Here is a 19,627-nt window from a genome sequence, read left to right as displayed (position 1 = left end):
AGGCCACTGACAGCGGGCCCCACCCCTGGTCAAACCCCAGTCAGCGCTGGGTTTGACCGGGATTAGCTCCTGTGTCACTGACGTGTGGCCCCCACACGTCAGGTTTGACCGAGCCAGCCCAGTTGACCCTGCTGACGTCACTGTGACGTGGGGCTGACGCAATAAGTATTTTCTGGATTTAATATTATTCAGGAAATTTCAGAAAATAGCTAAAACTTCAATAAATCATAGAAAATTAACCGTAACTCTAAATTAAATAATTTATATATGAAAAATTATCAGAAAAATTCAAGGAATCCATCTGTACCATTTTCATGCATGTTAGAACAACTTATAGCTGCTGTTTAGCACAAATCATATAAAGGGCATTTAAATATCCACATATGGAGTTTGAATTTGAATCTTGGATTCAAACCAACTCCATTTAATCTGGTTTTAGTTGCATTAGCCCAACACACATTCATTTTGCCATGTCATGATCATGCATCATATTGTGCATTGCATTGATTGTGTTCCCTTCTGTGTTGCCGGTATTTGTCCCCTCTCGATAGACGTGATACCGATGATGTGATCGTTGACACTGATGAAGACTCAATGTTATCTTCAGAAGTGCCAGGCAAGCAAAACCCCCTTGTTCATTCCGATACAATCCTACTCTCTCGCTCCTGCTCTCTTTTACTGCATTAGGACAACACCAATTCATCTGTTACTTGCTGCGGTAGCTGAACCCCTTTATCCTTTGCATGACCTGTCATTGCCACAGTAAATAGATGAAACCCACTAGCATGAGTAGGAGTTGTTTGAGCCCTGTTGTGCCTACTCATTCATGTTTGTTTGTCATGCCTGCTACTGCTTAGAGTTGAGTCAGGTCTGATTCATCGGGGATGAATCAGAGGCGGGTGAACATGTTCTACTGTGTGTGAGCTAAGTGTGTGAACACGATTTGGTAAAAGGTGTCGGTGAGAGGCCATGTAGGAGTACATGGTGGGTTGTCTCATTGAAGCCGTCCTCAGGAACTGAGTTCTGTGTTTGTGATCCATGATTCAGCTACTACCATACATTGGGCCCTGAAATATGACCCCGCTCGACTTCTTATTCACCCTTGTCCTCTGTCCAGGAGTTGCAAGTAGTTTCTGGTGTTTGTAGTATGCTGGAGGCCGTGGACAGCGCTGACCGTAGGGGTGGGCTGTGATGCGGTAGGCACGTGGCACGGTGTACCGGGCGCCCGTTTGGTGTCTCGGGAACCCTGTTCACATCGTTTGGGGCTGTGAGCGAAACTCCGGCCGGATCTCCTCATGGATGGAACCCGAATAGGCGATAAACCTGGACTAGAGACTTAGGTGTTTAGGTAGGTCGTGGTCTACACCCACGTCGGCTTTTGCTTGAAGTCTGCCGAGCACATGTCGTGTGCAGACGCTAAGTGGTGGAAACATGTATGAAGAAGTACACCCCTGCAGGGTTAACATCATCTATTCGAATAGCCGTGTCCGCGGAAAAGGACTTCTGGGTTGCTTATATCAGTTCATAGACAAGTGAAAGTGGATACTTTAAAATGCGCAAGATAAGCGTGAGTGCTATGGATGGCGCTCTCGTAGGGAGACGGGAGCGGATCCATAGTGGTGTATTGATATGGTGAATATGTGGACTCGTGTGCGCCACCTCAAAGAGTTACATTGCAGTCGTAGTTTAGGATAGCCACCGAGTCAAAGCTGGCTTGCTGCAGTTAAACCCCACCATCCCCTTGTTGAAAATGATGCATATGTAGTTAGTTCTGATGTAAGTCTTGCTGGGTACATTTGTACTCACGTTTGCCTATTTTATGTTTTTGCAGAGAGACTTCAGTCTCACTAGTAGTTCCACGTGGACTTCGACGTTTACCTTGATACCTCAGCTACGATCTTGTGCCCTCGGCAGGATCTGGTAGATAGTCAGGCTTCTCAGCCTTTTCATTTATAGATGTCTGTACTCAGACATGATAGCTTCCGCTTGTGCTTTGACTTGTATGCTCTGATTGTTGGGTCATGAGACCCATGTTTGTAATGTCTCGCTCCTCGGAGCCTATTGAATAAACTACTTGAGTCGTAGAGTCATGTTGTGATGCCATGTTGTGTTTGCACATATCGAGCATATTGTGTGTATGTTATTGAAATGCTTGGTATGTGTGGGATCTGACTATCTAGTTGTTTATCTTTAGTAGCCTCTCTTACCGGGAAATGTCTCCTAGTGTTTCCACCGAGCCATGGTAGCTTGCTACTGCTCTGGAACACTTAGGCTGGCCGGCATGTGTCCTTCTTCGTTCCTGTGTCTGTCCCTTCGGGGAAATGTCACGCGATGAATACCGGAGTCCTGCTAGCCCGCTACAGCCCGGTTCACCGGAGTCCTGCTAGCCCAGTGCTACAGCCTGGATTCACTCGCTGATGACTGACACGTTCGATGCTGGGTCATGGATGCCTGTCCCTGTAAGTTTGTGCCACTTTGGGTTTACGACTAGCCATGTCAGCCCGGGCTCCTTATCATATGGATGCTAGCGACACTGTCATATACGTGTGCCAAAAGGCGCAAACGGTCCCGGGCAAAGGTAAGGCGACACCCGTGGGAATACCGTGCGTGAGGCCGCAAAGTGATATGAGGTGTTACATGCTAGATCGATGTGGCATTGAGTCGGGGTCCTGACAGCGTTGGTATCAGAGCTTGACTGCCTGTAGGATTACCAAGCCAAACTGGTCGAAGTTGAGTCTAGAAATTCTTTAGTTATATAAGGGAATTGATTGTGGAATGGAACGTAAGGCTCTTTTTACTCCTTATACCTCATGCCCTTCTGATCTGAGTCATCTTATCTTTCCTACGGGGTTAAGAACTAGGCTATCTCTTCTTTCTATCAGGATCACGTGTTACTAATCCGTAGACTTATAGATTGTTGGACTTAAGCCTCGTTTCAGTTCCTACTACTTCTATATGTTAATTGTTGATCTCGAAACCTTGATATTGTGCTTCTGAGTGGTTATGCCACCATTTTTGTGAATGTCTCAAATCTTTTCTGAGCATTTACAGCCGTTATGCTGTCCGAGTCATCCCAGGTTTCTAAGTAGTCTGATGCATTTGCAAATCCTTTCTTCCCGTTTCAATGTTTCCATGGGCCAGATTAACCACACTAATCAGTGAGTTGAGGTACTTCGTTACCTTGACATATATGTTGGAGATATTATTATGACCCTAGGTGTCTTAGGGGATCATCTAGTAATTTAGCCATGATTTGTGTTTCCAGTGTGATGATTCTGGCCATCATTCTCGAAAGCATCCCGTGATGCTACTTAGTAGTAGGTATTCTACTCCTTGGGTTTTGAACCCGAGATTCACTCTACTTAAATCATGTTGATAGTGTTGCTCGTTCCTTTAGGTTATTAGTAACCTTTGCATTAGTCCTCGATGTTCGTGGTATTCCTTTCTTCCAAATACTATGAACCGCTTATGGCAGATGTTCCTCGCTGATCGAAAGATCACAATCAGAGTGCTCTCGATGGGTTCTCGATTCTACATTGTGACTCTGCCAGTTCTACCTTTCTGCATGGGTTATCCGGAAGAAATATGTGGAATTCGTTCGACATGCTAAACCATGCATCCACAACTCAGAAAATCGTATGTTCCTTTGAGTTGTCCCTCTTTAGTTGTCTTCTGACCTTCGTCTATCAATTGATAGTCAAGAGTATGCGTGCATTCGTTCGTCGATGCCTATTACCCTTGTGGTCCGCCAAGCCATTCTATTTTAGAATGAATAGGAGAAACAAACTCCAGTACCTCATCCATATCTAGGATTGGGTCAAAGTAGTTGTATTCCGCAGATCAAATGCCAATCCAGCTTTTGGTTCTGTTCTACCTTGGAGTATTACCCCCTTTATGTCAGAATTGTCATGAGAACTGCACCAACTTTCATGAATTTTGACGTAGTAATACTTCTCACCATCATTAGTCATTCCTCGGCCATCGTGTTGATGCAACCGGAATACCGACAAATGAATTGTGATGTGTGAAATCAATACTCCCAGCAACCTCGTTGCTTGGTAGTTAAGGGACAATAATTTCATTCTTAGCTTGTTGGTTTTTGAATCATCCTTCTAAGACTGATCGTGCTACCTAGTCCTTATTTCCTGGTGCACTCTTTGATTGATGAGTTAGGATTTGTCAAGTCCTCGCTCATTTGATCATATCATCTTGCCCTGAAAAGCAAGATTGTTCTCGAGCTTAGTAACATATCGGTGGTTCGTGATTTTCCGAAGATCTTCTCGGAAGTACTACCAGGTCGTCACCTGACCGTTATGTTGAGCCCGTGATCAAGTTGGTTCTTATGAACCACCTTCTTTCCAAGAATCGGTGTTAGATATCCCTGAGCTAGTTGGTTAAGCTGGACAACAACTTGGAGAGTTGGAAGATAAAAACTTGTCTGACTTAGTTCGTTCCAAAGGGATATTCTTGTGTAGTGTGTGTTGAAGAAAGATGATATCTTCATCGATTGGTCCCGGTGATCAGTTGCTGGACCTATTGTCTTATCAATCCCTTGATTTGAGTGTGGGCTATCGTCAAATCAAATCAGTACCAACGATATTCGTAATGTTGTCTTACTCGTGGTTGATCCCTCGAGCATACACCATTATATCTTTTGGGTCTGACCAATGCTAACACTTGTTCTCCTAACTATGGAATTCCTTTTAAGGGGAAACCCGGATGAATTGTTGTTGAGCCCATTGACAACATCCTTGTCTCCTCCATGATTTTGTTGAACATTAAGCTAGTGTTGGAAACTTTTGAAAGCATTTGTTCATGCTAGCTCATGAAGCATATGTTTGGATGAAGGTAGTGACTTCCTTTAATTCATGTGCATCTGATGCAAGTTGCCGCCGTGGATTCGAGAAAGTCAATGTTGTTTCTTTGGAATCATCCCAAATCAGTCATGCATACGTGCGAAAGTATTCTGTGGTTCGGAGACTTGCAACCTCCATTCCATATGTGTTCCGTAGCACCCCAAGCCACTGACTGATTTGTTCGAGAAAAGGAGTTAAGTGTTAATCCATGGTAATGCACAAGACTTCGATACCCTCGTTGATGGTTCCCCCCTCCTGAACTCGGTAGTGTTTTATTATAAGACTACTATGTGGTCATGCTTGTCTGGGACAACGTGTTCACATGTTAGTAGCAGAACCAGCTCATGTTTTGGAGCTTGCTATCGTAGTTCATCTCCCGAGAATCCCGCAACATTATCTCGTCGATTTGTGTTGCAAACTTTCATTTTTCTTTCTAGACTTGATGAGTCTGGGGTACCCTGACACCAACCAGATCTGAATCTCAGGCAGATGTGATGGTTGGAACATTTTCCAAGAATTATAATATTGGTCTCTCAATAACCGGCAAGGTGGATGTCGTGGCCAACACACCCATCCGGTAGACCTATTATTATAGTATCTTGTTTGAGGAAGTTGGCCACCTCCCCATAGGGATTTCGTAGGATTACTCCCTAGTTGCCCCTATGGATTTCTGTGTTCCGAAGTCCGACCTTTTTACTTGATGTTCTAGATATCAAACCATATCTATGGGTGGGTTACACTAGCACATCAAGGAGAACATTAGAAGCAGAGTGCCAAATGTCTCTCGGTCGATCATCCAGATTTTTATTTCCTTGGCCTCGCTAAGGTGAAATCTGAGAAGGTGTTATCTTCCTTTGCATCTGCATCATCCATCATTAGCCATCATGGTAGCAAGTTGTGTTGCCAGGATCCTTGACACGGATGTTGGTAAAACCTTGATGAATGTGGAAATGCTCAAGTTCTTGAGAGCACGCTCAAGCGCTAGGTGTTATCATCGACGCTAACTGGGATTCCTCTCAGTTTCCTCGGCAATGCTATGACCTTTTCAACCAGTGAATTAACTCTCTAGTGTTGGGTTCTTCCCCAGTTACCAGAATCATTCCTAGCATTTGCATTTTGTTCCCAGCTTGCACCGCCAATGTGCCATTCTACCATGGGTCTCTTCCATTTCCGGTGATAAGCAAATTCGTCCATTACGTTGTCTTCAACAAGGTAGTCCACATCATCCAAGTCCGAGTATGCCATTCTACCGACCCCCTCCAAACGATCGTTGTGAATTGCCTTAGGCTGGTATGAAGAGTTTTCAATGATCTCTGAATCAAAGGTAATCCTTTTTGCCACTTAAGGAAATAATCTACGAATCACCCTCCTCCAGGATGTTTCGTCGTGGTTTCATGGCAACTAAACTCCTCGCTACGTGGACAATATTTTACCACCTTCTTAAATGTGGAATTGTTGTCTACCTAGTGAACCTTCGTCATCCGTTTCTTTCCACCCCTCTTGATGTGTATCTCGTGTCTCAACTCGAGAGATGGTCCTATGTCTCATTCCGTGAGTTGTTCGATCATCGAGGAGATCGACCCTTCTAGAGTCTCCTTCTTCCCTCCATGTCATGTTGGCAGGATTTCTCAGAGCAAGACATCAAGACAAAGATGGTGATCGAATCAACGTTTCTATGAAGTGCACCCTGGATCGTGAAGATTATACTAGTTACGTTTCCCCTTCACCTTACCCTACGCTTGAATCAAGAGACGAGATTCTTGTTTAGTGGGGGTGAGTTGTCACATCCCTAGCTTCAGGCATTGCTCTAGGTTAGCTTCATGTGTGCATCATGTCTATATTTTTTGAAACTTGAATTGAGGAATATTGGAAGCCTCAAAACCCTAAATAAAAGAGGGGCAAAAACCCTAGAAATCTCATTCATTGCTCCAAAATGCTCCTCTTAAATGTTTGATAATTTTTGGTAAGGGTTCTGGTCCCAACCAAAATATTGAACATTTTTAAGGAGTTATTTTTGGGACTTTGAATTTAATTCATTAGCTATTTGAATTTGAATTATATTCATATAATTAGAATATAATTTCAAATATCCCTGAAATATTTTATAAGCTTTTGGAAAAGTCCATCTAGCAATATAAAATATTCAGTGGAGTTTTTGGCATTGTTTGAATTATTTTTAAAAATTCAAAACAGTGGCAAAATAATTTAAATAAAACAAAAACAGAAGAAAAATATAAAACAGAATGTAAATAAAAGCAGAGAGAGAGTTTTACCTCAGCTTACCTCGCAGCCCACCTGGCCCAACTCCAGTGGCCCAGCCGGCCCAGCCCACCTCCTCCCCCTTGTCCTCTTCCTCCTCTGCCAGGAGGACGAACAGAGGCGAGGCGTGGCGCGCGCCGACGCTGCCTCGGCCACCTCCTGCTTCCCCCTGGCCACCTCCTGCTTCCTCTCGTCGCCCTGGACCCCGTCCGCGACGCCACGCACCCCCCCAGGCCTCTCACTCTCTCCCCGAGCTCCTCTCCTCCTCTGGCTCTCTCGCGCGCAGCCACCGAACACACCCGCCGCCGACGACGAGCTTCCCCGTGGCCACCGGCCACCCCTAGCCTCGCCGATGTGCCCAGGAGCTCCCCCTCGACCCCTCCTTCCTCCCCACCGACCCACGGCCCTACGGACGCGCCACAACGCCGCCGGCATCGCCGTTTCCATCACCGACCGCCGAGGATCTTCACCGTCAATTCGCCACCATCGTCGCTTCCCCGAGCTCGCTGACCCTCCCTGCACGATCCCCGTGAGTCCCTGCTTCGTTTCCCCCTAACCCCAAGCCCGATTACGAGCTCTAGCCGCCCCCTCTACCGGAGCCGAGACGCTCCGCCGCACGGACTCGTCGCCGGCGAAGCCCCGGTGACCAAATGGCCCCGCGCGTGCGTCCGTTGCACTCGCAACGACCCGTGGAGCAACGCTAGCGTGGCAGCTAGCTTGTTTGCAAGCTGCAGCGCTAACCCCGCACCCACCCGAGCTCCGGCCGCCGCCTCGGGCTCCATTCCGGCGAACCCCGGCCACCCCCGCACCTCCCGTTGGCCCCCCTAGATGCGCACGGGCACGGGCTACCTTCTGGTGCCCTTCGCACGTCCAGCCGCCGCCCGTAGCGCAACCCCGGTGAACTTCCGCCGCGTTTCGGGTCGCCGCCGGCCGAACTCCGGTGGCCAGTGACGTGGCGCTGTCATTAGCCACTAATGACGCGCTAACCAACCCCCTAGGCCACTGACAGCGGGCCCCACCCCTGGTCAAACCCTAGTCAGCGCTGGGTTTGACCGGGATTAGCTCCTGTGTCACTGGCGTGTGGCCCCCACACGTCAGGTTTGACCGAGCCAGCCCAGTTGACCCTGCTGACGTCACTGTGACGTGGGGCTGACGCAATAAGTATTTTCTGGATTTAATATTACTCAGGAAATTTCAGAAAATAGCTAAAAATTCAATAAATCATAGAAAATTAACCGTAACTCCAAATTAAATAATTTATATATGAAAAATTATCAGAAAAATTCAAGGAATCCATCTGTACCATTTTCATGCATGTTAGAACAACTTATAGCTGCTGTTTAGCACAAATCATATAAAGGGCATTTAAATATCCACATATGGAGTTTGAATTTGAATCTTGGATTCAAACCAACTCCATTTAATCTGGTTTTAGTTGCATTAGCCCAACACACATTCATTTTGCCATGTCATGATCATGCATCATATTGTGCATTGCATTGATTGTGTTCCCTTCTGTGTTGCCAGTATTTGTCCCCTCTCGATAGACGTGATACCGATGATGTGATCGTTGACACTGATGAAGACTCAATGTTATCTTCAGAAGTGCCAGGCAAGCAAAACCCCCTTGTTCATTCCGATACAATCCTACTCTCTCGCTCCTGCTCTCTTTTACTGCATTAGGACAACACCAATTCATCTGTTACTTGCTGCGGTAGCTGAACCCCTTTATCCTTTGCATGACCTGTCATTGCCACAGTAAATAGATGAAACCCACTAGCATGAGTAGGAGTTGTTTGAGCCCTGTTGTGCCTACTCATTCATGTTTGTTTGTCATGCCTGCTACTGCTTAGAGTTGAGTCAGGTCTGATTCATCGGGGATGAATCAGAGGCGGGTGAACATGTTCTACTGTGTGTGAGCTAAGTGTGTGAACACGATTTGGTAAAAGGTGTCGGTGAGAGGCCATGTAGGAGTACATGGTGGGTTGTCTCATTGAAGCCGTCCTCAGGAACTGAGTTCTGTGTTTGTGATCCATGATTCAGCTACTACCATACATTGGGCCCTGAAATATGACCCCGCTCGACTTCTTATTCACCCTTGTCCTCTGTCCAGGAGTTGCAAGTAGTTTCTGGTGTTTGTAGTATGCTGGAGGCCGTGGACAGCGCTGACCGTAGGGGTGGGCTGTGATGCGGTAGGCACGTGGCACGGTGTACCGGGCGCCCGTTTGGTGTCTCGGGAACCCTGTTCACATCGTTTGGGGCTGTGAGCGAAACTCCGGCCGGATCTCCTCATGGATGGAACCCGAATAGGCGATAAACCTGGACTAGAGACTTAGGTGTTTAGGTAGGTCGTGGTCTACACCCACGTCGGCTTTCGCTTGAAGTCTGCCGAGCACATGTCGTGTGCAGACGCTAAGTGGTGGAAACATGTATGAAGAAGTACACCCCTGCAGGGTTAACATCATCTATTCGAATAGCCGTGTCCGCGGAAAAGGACTTCTGGGTTGCTTATATCAGTTCATAGACAAGTGAAAGTGGATACTTTAAAATGCGCAAGATAAGCGTGAGTGCTATGGATGGCGCTCTCGTAGGGAGACGGGAGCGGATCCATAGTGGTGTATTGATATGGTGAATATGTGGACTCGTGTGCGCCACCTCAAAGAGTTACATTGCAATCGTAGTTTAGGATAGCCACCGAGTCAAAGCTGGCTTGCTGCAGTTAAACCCCACCATCCCCTTGTTGAAAATGATGCATATGTAGTTAGTTCTGATGTAAGTCTTGCTAGGTACATTTGTACTCACGTTTGCCTATTTTATGTTTTTGCAGAGAGACTTCAGTCTCACTAGTAGTTCCACGTGGACTTCGACGTTTACCTTGATACCTCAGCTACGATCTTGTGCCCTCGGCAGGATCTGGTAGATAGTCAGGCTTCTCAGCCTTTTCATTTATAGATGTCTGTACTCAGACATGATAGCTTCCGCTTGTGCTTTGACTTGTATGCTCTGATTGTTGGGTCATGAGACCCATGTTTGTAATGTCTCGCTCCTCGGAGCCTATTGAATAAACTACTTGAGTCGTAGAGTCATGTTGTGATGCCATGTTGTGTTTGCACATATCGAGCATATTGTGTGTATGTTATTGAAATGCTTGGTATGTGTGGGATCTGACTATCTAGTTGTTTATCTTTAGTAGCCTCTCTTACCGGGAAATGTCTCCTAGTGTTTCCACCGAGCCATGGTAGCTTGCTACTGCTCCGGAACACTTAGGCTGGCCGGCATGTGTCCTTCTTCGTTCCTGTGTCTGTCCCTTCGGGGAAATGTCACGCGATGAATACCGGAGTCCTGCTAGCCCGCTACAGCCTGGTTCACCGGAGTCCTGCTAGCCCAGTGCTACAGCCTGGATTCACTCGCTGATGACCGACACGTTCAATGCTGGGTCATGGATGCCTGTCCCTGTAAGTTTGTGCCACTTTGGGTTTACGACTAGCCATGTCAGCCCGGGCTCCTTATCATATGGATGCTAGCGACACTGTCATATACGTGTGCCAAAAGGCGCAAACGGTCCCGGGCAAAGGTAAGGCGACACCCGTGGGAATACCGTGCGTGAGGCCGCAAAGTGATATGAGGTGTTACATGCTAGATCGATGTGGCATTGAGTCGGGGTCCTGACAATAGGTGCTTTATTAATAGGTAAAGAGGTAAAGATAAAGAGGTAAAGATAAAGATAAAGATAAAGAGGTAAAGATAAAGAGGTAAAGATAAAGATAAAGAGGTAAAGATAAAGATAAAGATATATATAATAGAAAAAACGTTTTCTATTGCCGTCCGTACGACGCCCGTCTTCAAAGTCCAACCACAACTCCTCCTTCCCCCGCCGTCTTTTATGCCGACGCATCCTACCCTCCTCTTGAAACAGGCCCGCACAAATCCTTCCTCCCTCGCATGTCCGTCGTCGCCGCCGCCGCCGCCAGCACCGGCCACCTCACCCCAGGCGCGGGACAGATCTAGGAATCAGGAGGGGATGGACGGAGTATGGCGAACAGACCGACGGGATGTGCTCTCTCCTCCCGCTACCAAGGCCCGTGGGCGGGGCGCCCGACCTCTAGACGACGCCGGCGATAACCAAGGACGGATGTGCATCCTGGCATCTCAGCTCAAGATGTGTCCAATTCATCTCTCCGTGAAGAGGATTAGCTCCACGACGCCCGCGCCGAACAGCCGATCAGGAAACCATCTCCGCCTCCCTGCTTCTTCCCTTCTCTCTGGTTATCCTGAGATGGCCCGGCTAGGTGCCGGCCCGACGACACCTCCCCCGCCCAGGCCCTCCATCGGCTCAAGATCCGGGCCCCGCCGTGTTGCCGCTCCCATCTCCCTGCATCTTCCCGAGATGGTCCGGCTGGGCGCTGCCCCATGACCAAGCATGTGCTGTCCAAGGAAGCCGGCTCCTCCACCCAAGCCTTCCTCTGCAAGGTCGGTGAGGACACCCTTCGTATGAACCGATCGTGATAATCATGCACAGGTACACACATTGACACATACTCCCTCCGTCCGAAAATACTTGTCTAGAATATCTCGACAAGTATTTTCGGACGGAGGGAGTACATGTTTTCCCCACTGATTTAATTCGAATTCAGTTGTCCGTCTCCATCTCCAAACGGAGCAGAGCCGTCCAGCACACAACGTGATTTGCAGATCTAAGGAGGAGGGTGAGGAGGCCGCTGGTGGGTAGGATGAACATCGCAGGGAACGAGCATGCTAGCCGCCCGTCTCGACGTTATAGAATCTGATAATCTTCTTTTGGTTTTCTTATATGTCTGCAGTGGCACTATGGTGGATTGGAATCATGCCATGAAGCAGAAGAAGAGGAGGTTTGTTCGCCATCAAGCCAACCTTGCACTGCTGCACCACGTCTCGCAACAGTTAAGCTAGCTGTTTGTCCTCAAGCTATTCTGTCTTCTAATTGTAAGTGGCAAATCGTAGAAGTGAAGTCCATCAACAGCATGGATGAAAACAAGCTCTGGTATAAAATAAGTGAACAGGTATGCCCTGAATTATAGTTTCCACCTAATCACGTTTAATCTATACACCTTATTACATATATTAAGATCACAAAATACTACTGCTGTACTGCAGAGAACTTACGTATGTAGTGGTTATAGTCTTATAGATGTCAATGGACCATTAGAATCTGGTGGACCAAGGATACTTTCATCATAATAGAACTTATGGACATGCACTGGTGATGAACCCAAAACTCTATAGTATTGTTGAGCAAACACATTCCCAATCTGTCAGCAAGACCAATCATGTTTAACAATACTGCTATTATTCTAGATTAATAATAAATAAGATGGATAAAAACAGTACCACATCCGGATGAGAAGGACGTACGAAATTCCCAGTTGGTGTAGACATTGCTGCACAATAGATGACACTGATTAGTATCTAATGTTTTGAGGCGAATGAATATTTTGTTTGACGATTGAGCAGAATTGTTTGGCACACTGTAACGTTTCAGGCATTCAGAAACATTGCCCATGATGTTAATATGTTCACTAGGGGCCTTTTGTAGCCACTTTAATGAAAATTGTAGTACCACAGTGTCCTGCTGCATATATTAAATTGCAAAGTGAAAGTAAAAAAAAGGATTTCCATCAGTGAGTAAGCTGGTGCCATGTTTCAAGGAACAGAGTTCAAAAACCATCAATCTCAGGAACACTCTGACTATGTAATTAATTCTGTTGAAGACCCAATATATGATAAGTTGCTATTTTCATTTGCTAGGCAACCATCCAAAAGTTTCTGTCCAATTCATAATTTAAATTACTCTTGTGTGTTCTTTTATCCAGTTATTATAATTTTACTCAATAATAATATAAATGGGTTATTTTCTGTGTCTTGCTCTTTCTTGTTTTCTTTGGTTTTGCAGCCTAGAATTTTTTAACATGCACATATAACTTAGTCAACTGAGTTCCTTTATGCTATGTGGCAGACCACATTTACTGATATGACTTACTTTCTCATTCTAGATAAATGGCAGGTGTAGCAATGAAAGGCATGTATATTGTACTACAAACATCCTAGCTTTCTCATCTTATCAGTGACTCACTTTCGAAACATATGTATTGGTAGTTTTTATCTCTATGCTTTTGCCTTCTACATAATGGATTGCGATGTTTTTGTCTTGATCCAATCCTTCCTGCGTCCACGGGGTGTCCTGCAGGGACTGTTTTAGCCGTTCCAGAGGCTGTACGCACATATAAATACTCAAGTACTCCCTTGACCGAAGCCCCAGCCCAATTGCGTCATTTCGTCCGTGCTCGACATTGGTGTCTTGCCGTTCTGCCGGAGCCGTGGAAATCTCACTGTTCTGCCAACCTGGCCGGAATTTCTCCGTAGTGCCGACTTCATTGGAATTACATCCACTCGTGTAGCCAAGGTACATCGTTCAAACTGCTCGAGCAATACTGATTTGGAGTTGTTTTGGTCAAGCGGTTGAACTGAACCATGCTACTGCACAGTAGCCAAAAAGAGAGTCAGTTTGTTTCCCTGACCCCTGTGATCTGAAGCGGCTAAACTGAACATGCTATTACACAATAGCCCAAAATTGTCTGGTAGATATCAGTATCATCATATAATTTTGTTTCTACAATATGTAATAGGTAACCAGCAATGTTGTTTTTAGTTTACAAGAATGCTGATGTTGTTTCAATGCATATATACTTACTGGAATTAGTTTGAATACATATACAACACCTTGATTTTGAATTTACAAGGTCCTGATGTTGGATTTACTGTCTTATAGATTTTGTAATTTACAGTTGCTCCACAAAGTTGCTGTTGTTTGTACAGTGAGCTGATATAGAATGCTTGATCACACAAACTAATCTGGCCGCATATTTACAGTACTCTTATGTTGAATTTACAGTATGGTGATGGTGGATTTATACACTGTCCTATAGATTTTGTTATTTATTGTAGTAGCTCCATATAGTGTGTCATTGTTGTTCGTACAGTGAGTTCATATAGAGTGCTTGATCACATGAATTTGTCTGAATGTATACTACAGTTTCCTGGTGTTTAATTTATAATACATTGATGATGGAATTATGGTCCTATAGCTTCTGTAAATTTTAGTAGTTATTTTTACTAGAATTTTTTGAATTGCTATGATGGATTTTACAGTACTGTAGTATTCATAGAAGTCTAATTTTTTCTTTGTTTTCGTAGTAAATTATACTCCCTCTGTCCCATACTATAGGACGTTTTTGCAAGCTATATTAGCTTGCAAAAACTTCCTATATTATGGGACGGAGGGAGTAGTTAATTGATGATGGATTTACTGTCCTATAGCTTCTATAATTTACCGCACTATTTTTTTTTTGATTGTTTGAATTTACAGTTCGAAGATTTACAATCCTATAACTTCTGTAATTTATAGTAGTAGCCTAAAGGTTGTGATTTTTATATTTCACAGTGATAGATTTTACACTATACAGTTACGTGAATTTACAGTGCTACATTTTTTACTGGAAGAACTATTTGAAGGAGATTGTGAGAGTACTGACCTGCAGTTTGTCTTCTTGGTATGACTGTAGTTTACTGGTTGTTTCTCCTTTTTTTTACTGAAGTTTCAGTATCTTTGTTGTGATCTGGTTGTTACTGACTGGAATTTTAGTAAAATGAACACTGTAAAATTCATCAAAGCTGAATATGTGCTACACTTTAAAAGTTACTGTTTATTCATAGTTAGTTTACTGTAAATTTCAACTGAAGCCACTGTGTTTAAAGCTTCATGGCAATGAAATGTTTAGTATGTGATTAGTTCATCTTGAGTTGATCATTGTACAGCAGGTTGATGATGTTTTTGCGGCAGCCTAATGATGAATTTATAGTATGTTTATGTTCAGGAGTTTCTTCCACAAGTATCAACTTCACATCCTTTAGAATGCCATGAGAATTTCAGGTTTTCTTCCAAAAGTGTTGTGAAGAAAACAAAACTGTCAATAACCTGGAGAAGGTAGTGAGAGTACTGACCTAGCAGTGTTGCTTTTTGGGCCCTTTCATTGCTTGCTCATGGATCATAGAGCCCATAGCTCATACATACACGAGCCATGTTTGTAGTGCCTGAAAATATTGGTTGAATGCCCCGTTATTTTCAGTCAAGTTTTTTTTCAGTTGGTGTCAGATTTTTACTGGTTGGCATATTTGATTTGAAGGCCAATTCAATTTCAGTCGATTGTAATATAGATACACCTTTTTTTAATACCAAACTGTTCTCTATGGGGGAATCCTATACGGCGCGTAGCAGCGTACCGTGCGCACCATTCCTCGCGTGCTGGGCGTTCACATGGGCTGGCCCATTTTTTCGTTTTTCCTTTCGTTTTTTCTTTCCTTTTCTTTTCTATTTTCCTGTTTTTTCCACCTTTTTCATCTTTACTTTTTCACTTTTTGTGATTTTTTTTCAAATTCATAAATACTTTTTTGTTCATCGAATTCAAAAAAAGTTCATCGATGTAAAAAAAGGTTCATCAAATTCAAATTTTTCATCGGATTTAAAAAATGTTCATCAAAATTTGTTCACCGACCTAGAAAAATGTTCATTAAATTTAAATTTTGTTCATCGTTTTCAAAAAATGTTCAAGTTTAGAAATTGTTCATCATTATTTTAATTTTTTTACCAAATTTAAAATTTAGAATTTTTCAAGTTTAGAAATTGTTCAAGTTGTTTTACCGAATTTAATTTTTTTTATTCAAGTTTAGAAAATGTCATCATTATTAAAGAATGCTCATAATTATTTTCATAAAAATAAAAAATGTTCATGAAAATTAAAAATGTTTATATTTTTTGAAATCCTTGACATTTTTTGAATTCAAGAACCGTTTTTGGCAATTGAAAACGAACAATAAGTTTTGAAATTTTAGAACCTTTTTATAATCGCAAATTATTATAACATAAAATAAAACAAAAACAGAAAGTAAAAACAAAAAAGAGGGAGTGTCCGTCCCGGAGCATGGGCCGACCAAACAGGGCATGGAGGTAGTGGGGGGGCTGCGGGTGCATGCTTCCGCTACCGTTGGCGCGCACAGCACCATATATGAGGTCCCTTCTTTCTATGTAAGTGCTTTGTTTGGTCCAAGCCCAAATAATGAAAAATGCAAGAATAACGATGCCCAGCCGAACAACAAACTTATATATCTAAAAATACTGAACATATAAAATTCGTTTTATAATAAGTACACAATTATATATATTCACACTTTTTAAAAACTGGTCAAAATTCCCAAATGTTGTTACATTTAAAAAATGCATTTGGAAATGTTCAAAAAATGCTACTATTTTTAATAAATAATTTATTTTTATTTAAAGTCATGTTTTCCAAAAAGAGAAAAATAAAAAAAATTGGAGACTATTCCAGGAATTATTTTTCAATCAGGCGAAGAATGTCGAGATAGCTTCTTGACGACCAAAATTCAGTCGAGAAACAATAATCACGTTTATTAGAACTAAATATAAGAAATGGTGCGTAATGACAAAGAACTTTAGGACTTCTCGGAGTCCAAGGTTTGCTGGGTGCGACGTTCGGCGAACAAAGTTGCCCATGTTTTAGCTATGGAAGGATGTGCGAATAAGCTTTGTAAACATGGTTTCATGTCCAACTCGCATGTGTTATCACACTGGTAGGCTTGGAACCAGTGAAGACTGGTTAATGAATTACAGTGAGTCCAACTTAAAAACATTGTACCTGATGACACATGGAGGTTTTGCAAGATTCAATGCCCGTTGCAACGCACGGGCATTTGTACTAATTATATGAACTAGTGGATCCATTGCGCCAAACGGCACAGAGACACACTGAACCCATGCTCGCGATGAAAAGAAAAACATGGTTTAATTCACTCTAATAGGAAATATAGTAGATTGTTGACTACAATGAGATGCATATTCAATAGTATCAAGTCTCATTTAAAAGAAAATATATGTTTTAATTAGTTTAGCTTTGGCCAAGCACGTATGATAATAAATCAAATATCCTTTAGCCAAAAAATGGTGTGTTGTTGTTGTTGTTATTGTTGTTGTGTGTATGTGTATATATATATATATAAGGAAAATCCATCCTGCCACCCAATGGTAGTTACCCCATATGTCTCATATACTACTATGTGGTACTATATATATTATTTTATTATTTTAAGTATATTCATATACTATATCTAAGATATTTCAAAGCAAGTTCCATGAAAAAATTGCATATGAACCGATAGTTTTTGTTATATTTGTGAAATACATACATATTTATACGTAAAAAAGAGCATACTCAAAACATGGTACATACTCCCTAAAAATAGTATATATACTACCTAATCATTGTTATATACTACATACTACACGTACATACTCTCAATTTCGACAGATACTACATACAACATACAAAAAGGCAAGTGATGGTAACTACCACTGCTTGTAGGAAACATTTGATCTCTCTCTCTCTATATATATATATATATATATCATGATGTGAACGTGCATGCTAAGAATTTAGATCCTTATGTATACAAAGAAAAACATATTGGTATAGTGATCATTAAGCACATGTCCACAAGTAACAAATATAAATATGGCCCATAAGCGAAGCATTATTGAATACATTTAAGAGAAATGGATCACCCACATTATGATTCCACAAAACAATAGACTATAAGCAGAAAGAATGAACTTGTTGCATCAACATAGAATTCAAAATTAGTCAAACACTACATTTGTTCATAGCATGCAACACAAAGTTCATCCTCAGTAAAAGAAAGTGTATAAAACAATCATGTTTCCATTGACTAATAATGCATTCACTTCTAGTGTTGTCTGTTTTCATCAATCATTCTCCCGTCTTCCATTCAATATCCATACTTTTTCAGAAAGTGTCAGTAACCTGCAGAGAAATGCATCACTTACAGGTATAGCCAAGTACAGTTGCGAATTTGGTATAGCTTTGTAAAGTTGGAAGTACACAACTTCACACAATGTAAAGAAACTCGAATCAAAAGGGGGGAGGAGGGCAGCAATATGCACCAGGATCAAGAGGGGGCACAATCTCGTGTTGTTGCTCTATGAAACAGATAACAGTTTTATATCGCTCGACATGGTGGATGAAGTAGTATGTTCGACTGGTGGTGAGAAGGATGACCCCGGCTCCAAGCCCACTGCACACAGAAATTTGGTAGTATGTTCGACTGGTGGTGAGAAGGATGACCCCGAATCCCAGCCCACTGCGGTAATCTGTTGCGCCAAATGGCGCAGAGGCCCGGCCCACTGCACACAGAAATTTGGTAACCCATTGCGCCAAATGGCGCAGAGGCCTTCTAAATCCATGTGTGCAATGAAAAAAAATCCATATATTATTTGGTTTAGTTGTGGGCAAGCACATTTTAACAATTTTACTCTCTTTTAATAAGAAAAAAGAAATGAGGCTTGTTGCTCACAATAAGATGTACATTCGTATTTTCCGCCCAATTTAATAAATAAAAACAATGGAGGCAAAGTTCCTCCATGCTACTCTGTTGGACCCACAAAATAGACTGGCAAAGATACTACTCAAGTTTTTTTTTTCAAGAAATAACCACTCAACTTTTGACACGGCAAAATCAAATGTAGAACTCTTTTGACATTAGCAAAGTTGGTACCTTAGTTGAGGTTCTTGTGATGTTGCCATGTTGTTTTGTTTTAAGCTGAATCTTTCAGCTTCTTGGTGCAGTGGTGGGCTTCAAAGTAATTAGTCAGTGCTCAAATAGTCAGCATTAATCAAAGGTGTAAAAAGACTGTAAAGTAAACAAGTACTCCCTCTGTAAAGAGATATAAGAGTGTTTGGATCACTACTTTAGTGATCTAAACACTCTTATTATTTCTTTACGGGGGGAGTAAGTTGCTATGACCTTCTTCATCACTTATGTAGATTGGGTTGCTGATGCGTTTCCCTATCATACTGTAACCTGTACTAAAGGTTTGGAGACAGCATGCAGTCGTGCACACAGGAAACTATATTGTGCCTGAAACTACATTTTCTGGAATTTGCATACTGCAGGTTCCATTACCGTGTTGGGAAGCATAAACCATTGATCTGTACAGTAAATTACATTTTCTTGAATTTGCATACAATCTTGGGTTTGTAGTAACCAAATAATACTCAGTGGCATACAAAACTAAAAGGTACTTCATCTGTCCCAAATTGGAGGTAGTATGATACTTGGTGGGCAATGGCATGTATGTAAAGAGAGATAGAAAACAGAAAAAGGAAATATAATTGACAGAGTAAGTGACTGGATTGCCAACCTAAACAGAAAGAATATACAAAGGGCATGCATCAAAATATATTTAAGTTAATAAATGGCAGTACATATATATTAAACAACCTGAATGGAAAGAATGTACAAAGAAAATGCATGAAAATATATTTAAGTTAACAAATGGCAGCACATTATATATTAACCAAAATACACTGGCCGTCCTAAAGCCAATA

The 19,627-nt window shown here is 42.6% G+C and overlaps 1 long non-coding RNA gene across 3 annotated transcripts; it reads left to right on the top strand.

The window, feature by feature from the left end:
• The first annotated feature begins 10,951 nt into the window (after window positions 1-10,951).
• LOC119354770 lies at window positions 10,952-13,883 on the top strand. Of its 3 annotated transcripts, none has more exons than XR_005171237.1 (3): window positions 10,952-11,634; window positions 11,750-12,154; window positions 13,339-13,883. It is a non-coding gene; the product is annotated as an uncharacterized LOC119354770 (long non-coding RNA). The 3 variants fall into 3 exon arrangements; XR_005171236.1 differs by having other exon boundaries at window positions 10,952-11,836; window positions 11,936-12,154; XR_005171235.1 differs by having other exon boundaries at window positions 10,952-12,154.
• Window positions 13,884-19,627: the final 5,744 nt, after the last annotated feature.

Source organism: Triticum dicoccoides, chromosome 2A (genome assembly GCF_002162155.2).
Source record: "Triticum dicoccoides isolate Atlit2015 ecotype Zavitan chromosome 2A, WEW_v2.0, whole genome shotgun sequence".
In the NCBI taxonomy this organism is placed as follows: Eukaryota; Viridiplantae; Streptophyta; class Magnoliopsida; order Poales; family Poaceae; genus Triticum; species Triticum dicoccoides.
This window is presented reverse-complemented; position numbering and strand designations above follow the sequence as displayed.